Here is a 5,000-nt window from a genome sequence, read left to right as displayed (position 1 = left end):
TGTGTGTGTGTGTGTCGCTCACCTGCTTCACACTCAAACTTACCTGTCTTTGCTTGCACACCTTACCTTGCACACCTGACACTTAATGCTTAATGTATAACACACACACACACACACACACACACACACACACACACACACACACACTTACAGTCATATCTATCTCCTATTTTTCCACATTTCTCAACCTATTTAGCGCATTTCAACCCATTCAGTGTCATGACGCGTTTCCATATTCACTTTGCTTACAATTGATCATTTTATACAGCTTCAGAAACTTGTGTCGGGGAATAAGATAGTGAAGACTGTGGCCATTAATCTTCTGAGCTCCATAGACCCTTCCAAATGTCAATGAAATAGTCTGATCACACACAAATCTCAAAGTAAAAAATGTGTCCCAGTACTGAAGGAGTTAAGCACCACGATGAGCACCCATAGGTATGCTGCTGTTTGTTCTTCCTTTGCACTCCTTTGTGACTTCCCTCTGACGTCAGCGTTATGTGTCATGAAACCCAATACACGCTCCAGATTCTTTGCCTTCGCTGCAACTCATGGCTGCCAATATTTGAAATCGTTATCGACCACTCGGAAAAAAAGGACACAACACAAAATCTGAACCCTCCCTTACTTCTCTCTCTCTCTCTCTCTCTCTCTCTCTCTCTCTCTCTCTCTCTCTCTGCGAAACACACGCACCAAAATGTGAGTCGTTCTATTTCCTCTCGCAGTAGCTGAGTCAGTGAAGAAAGGACCTGGAGTGGGGAAAGGTGCGCAGGGAGGAAATAAAGGAGCTGGAAATAGAAAAATATATACGAGTACACCTGAAGTTATAAGAAAAATGTTACTTATAAATAAATACACTTGCAATACAGAAAGGTATCTAGGGAACGAAGAAAGTTACTACAAAAAACTACAGAAAGATGCCAATAACTTAAAGAAAGACAGGAAATTAAAGGAAGGTATTTGGAGAGTGAAAAGTTTTAGACAGTAAAGAAAAGTACTGGAGAATTAAGAAAAAAAATCAATAATAAATAAAAGTACTGTGAACATGAAAAAAAAAATTGATAAGGACAAATACCACAATAAATAAAACTGCCTTCGCCACTAATGGGAGGAAACTGAACAGCGCTTCCTAGATACTCTTCAAGAATGCCTACAGGCGTTATATGCTTTAAAGTAAAAAAAAAAATAAATAAATAAATAACCTAACCTAACCAAGTGCAGACATTACAGTTACCACCACTATCATATCACAACGAAGCATTTTAACCCGTTCGGTACTAGGACGCATTTTTACCATGATTTTTTGGGTATAATTAGACGATTTTCTTTGCATTAGGAAGGGCCTATGGATGTTAAAAGATTAATAGCCAGAGTCTTTACTATTTCAATCCCCCACATAAGTTTCTGAAGCTGTATAAAATCGCCGCATAGTAAGCAGAATTAATATGAAAAAGCGGCATGGTTCTGAAGGGATTAAGGTAAGCAGTCACTCTGTCACAATTAGGAAGATATGTAGAGCCTTTTCCTCTTCATACATCCCTCTCCACAACCTCCAGATACGAAAACTAAATAAACCTACCTAACATCAACATTCACTTCACATTCACTTCACAACACACACAGACCAGACGAAGGAGGAAGAGGAGAGAAAATATAATACTAGTAATAATAACAACAATTACACCTGACAACTGCCCTAAAGTTTGTAATGAACAGTTACTTACAGATCACGGGGGTCTTTTACTCAGCCAGACGCACCTGCACCTGAAACAGAAGGGAAAGTAGTTACGATCAGAAAAGTACAAGTGGCTGAGGAAGTGGAACCGAAAGTTGAGGAAAAGTAATTAAGAAAGTAGTACCAGCCGTAAAATGGGGAAAAAATGCTGGAGGGACAGAGCGACCGAGAAACCTGAAGGGAAAAATCAGTGAAAGGAATGTTGAGAAAGAAACTGAAGAAAAAGGAAAGGAGTGAGGAACGTGCTGAGATATTAATCCCTTGAGTACCATGACGCGTTTCCATATTCATTCTGCTCATTATTTAGTGATTCTATACAGCTTCCGAAACTTATGTGGGGGATTAAAATAGTGAAGACTGTAGCCATTAATCTTCTGACCTTCGTAGACCTTTCCTAATGTCAATAAAATGGTCTAATCGTACACAAATCTCAAGGTAAAAAGGATTAAAATAAAGAAAACTGTGCCAATTAATATTCTGACCTTCGTAGACCTTTGCTAATGTAAATAAAATGGTCTAATCGTACACAACTCTCAAGGTAAAAAGAATCAAAATAGAGAAAACTGTGCCAATTAATCTTCTGACCTTCGTACACCTTTGCTAATGTAAATAAGATGGTCTAATCGTACACAAATCTCAAGGTAAAAAGGATTAAAATAGAGAAAACTGTGCCAATTAATCTTCTGATACTCGTAGATCTTTCCTAATGTCAATAAAATGGTCTAATCGTACACAAATCTCAAGGTAAAAATGTTTTCAAGTACTGAAAGGGTTAAGACAGTAACATTTTGTAGGATGACTAAGGCCCGTCTTACATAAGGACTATTTTTCCAAGGTTAATTCTATAGGTTGTCATTAGTGTTCTTACTTATAAAACTATCAGCCTCTAATTTCCACCTGTCATGGGAGAGGCGTGGGCGTTATGGGAGGGACGTGGGTGTGCGTACGCGCCAAACATCCACCACGCTGGCTGTCCAAAGCATTAATTGACTTATTCCGGATTCATATTTGATTTTCAGTGACAGCTTATACTAAAATTCAAGTGTCGTAATTTTAAAATGGAAATGGATAAATTTACATCCGCGGCGGCAAATCAAAACTCTGACATCGCGACCGAAAAAAAAAAGTAAATTGAATGATGAAATGAAATAATACATAAATTTAACATTCCACGAAAAACACGAGAGGGCGAGAGAAATGGCAATTTGGCGAAAGGTGGAAAAATTTGAGGTGATATTCTTAATTTCCTGAAACTATACACAAGCACAAACAACACAAAAAAAGATAATACAAAATTCATACGCAGTTTATTAATGAAGACTTCAATAACAGGAGGGAAAATATTTACCTTACTTTTTCTCTTTCTTTTCTCTCTCGCGTGATTTTAAACTCAGGAAAACGTGACGTGGAAATTAATAACCAGTTCAGCGGAGACAAAAAAAAAAAAAAAAAAAGAAGAGAAGAAAAGATGATGATTGTGTTTACCTTGTCACTTCACACATCAAAGAAATTTAATTTGTAGTTTCATTTCAATCACAGATAAAAAAAAAATCGAATCATTATAGAGATTATATCCTTAACTCTTTCATTACTGGGACACATCTTTACCTTGAGTTTCGGATATGATTAGACGAATTTACTTACATTAGGAAGGGTCTATGGAGGTCAGAAGATTAATGGCCAGTCCTCAATATTTCAATCCCCACATAAGTTTCTGAAGCTGTATAAAGTCACCAAACAGAAACCAGAATGAATATGAAAACGCGTCATGGTACTGAAAGGTTTAAGCTGAAATTTTACAAAGCCACAAAAATTAAAGTAAAATAATGTGCAGTTTAATGAAGATTTGATTAACCGGAGAAAAAAATAGCTTCAGTTTTGTCGTAATTTAATACTGAAGAAAAAATAAATAAATTCGATGGCCATAAAATAAGAGGAAAGGTGATTAATTTGTTTTGGTGGTAACATTAAACCTTCCAGAACTTTGTGGCTTCATCTCAGAGGTAAAAAAATAAAAAAAAAAAAAAAAGATGGAACGATTTAAGTGTGTATCTAATTAAACACGCTAATGAAAAGATGGACTACCGCCTGACTCACTTCACCACGACCACCAGTACCCGGAAGATTCAATGCTCTCTCTCTCTCTCTCTCTCTCTCTCTCTCTCTCTCTCTCTCTCTCTCTCTCCCTCCTGACCTCCCCAACCCCCCCCAACCTCCACCACAATTTCTTCCCCACCTTTATCCCCGCCACAGTCACAATAAAACCTCCAGCTAGAAAGGTTTACAGTCCAGGGAATAAAATCATGGACACTTTATTTCTCCTCGTTATTCCGGCGGCACACAGGTCTGAGGTGGTGGTGGTGGTGGTGGTGGTGGTGGTGGTGGGGTCGGTCACTTCATTATGGAGGTGAAAGTATGTATGAGGCAACTTGTGGAAACGTAAGAGGGAAAATATTGATATAATCCCTTAATTTAGTGTGGTTTGGGTGCGTTTTTCAAGACTCCGCTTCATTTCAGTACACTTCACTTGCCTTCCCCTCAATTCACTTCCCTTCCTTTTCCTACCCTTCCCTTCCCTTCCCTTCAATTCACTTTATTATGTTCTCACTTTTCATCCCTTCACTTTCTTAACATGTCCTTCATTTCCTCCTTTCTCCTTTCCTTCCCTTCCATTTCCTTTCCTTTCCTATCCATTCTTCCTCCTCCTTTCCTTATCCTTCCCTTCCATCCCGTCTCATCTCCTTTCCGTCCCTTCTCTCTTCGCTGCTTCGCTTCCCTTCCCTTCCCTTCCTGTCGCGTCACCCAATCTTCTCTTCCCTCTCGTTTCCTTCCTGCCCCTCCAACCGCCCGCACAACGAAGGAAAGTCTCAATCAGAACCACGCTTTTTTTCTCCTTTTATTCCCTTGCTTCTGTACTGAGGAAGAAGAGGAGGAGGAGGAGGAGGAGGAGGAGGAGGAGGAGGAGGAGGAGGAGGAGGAGGAGGAGGAGAGTGAAGCCAGCGGTACTATAATGAATATTCTAAACTCCTTAACTTTTTACTATATAAATATGTATATCTTACCACTTACTAGAGAGAAGAGAGTATTAACCTAACAACAACAACAACAGCAACCTAACCTAACTTAACCTAATCGAATCTAATCTTACCTAACTTAACCTAATTTAACCTAACCTAACCTAACCTAACCTAACCTCTTTTCCTAACCTAACTTAATTTAAAATAACCTAACCTAACCTAGCCTTACCTATCTTAACCTAATCATA

The 5,000-nt window shown here is 38.6% G+C and overlaps 1 protein-coding gene and 1 long non-coding RNA gene across 2 annotated transcripts in view; one reads left to right on the top strand and one right to left on the bottom strand.

The window, feature by feature from the left end:
• LOC123515440 (cubilin-like) overlaps positions 1-5,000 on the top strand; it is a 234,055-nt gene that overhangs the window by 124,468 nt on the left and 104,587 nt on the right.
• LOC123515441 overlaps positions 1-5,000 on the bottom strand; it is a 218,979-nt gene that overhangs the window by 126,461 nt on the left and 87,518 nt on the right. Inside the window, exon 2 of the long non-coding RNA XR_006677878.1 lies at positions 1,725-1,764. This is a non-coding gene — a long non-coding RNA (uncharacterized LOC123515441). The remainder of the gene's footprint in view (positions 1-1,724; positions 1,765-5,000) is intronic.

The sequence above is a fragment of the Portunus trituberculatus genome, chromosome 39, assembly GCF_017591435.1.
Source record: "Portunus trituberculatus isolate SZX2019 chromosome 39, ASM1759143v1, whole genome shotgun sequence".
Lineage (NCBI taxonomy): Eukaryota > Metazoa > Arthropoda > Malacostraca > Decapoda > Portunidae > Portunus > Portunus trituberculatus.
Note: the sequence above shows the minus strand (reverse complement) of the source record. Positions and strands in the feature narration are given on the sequence as shown.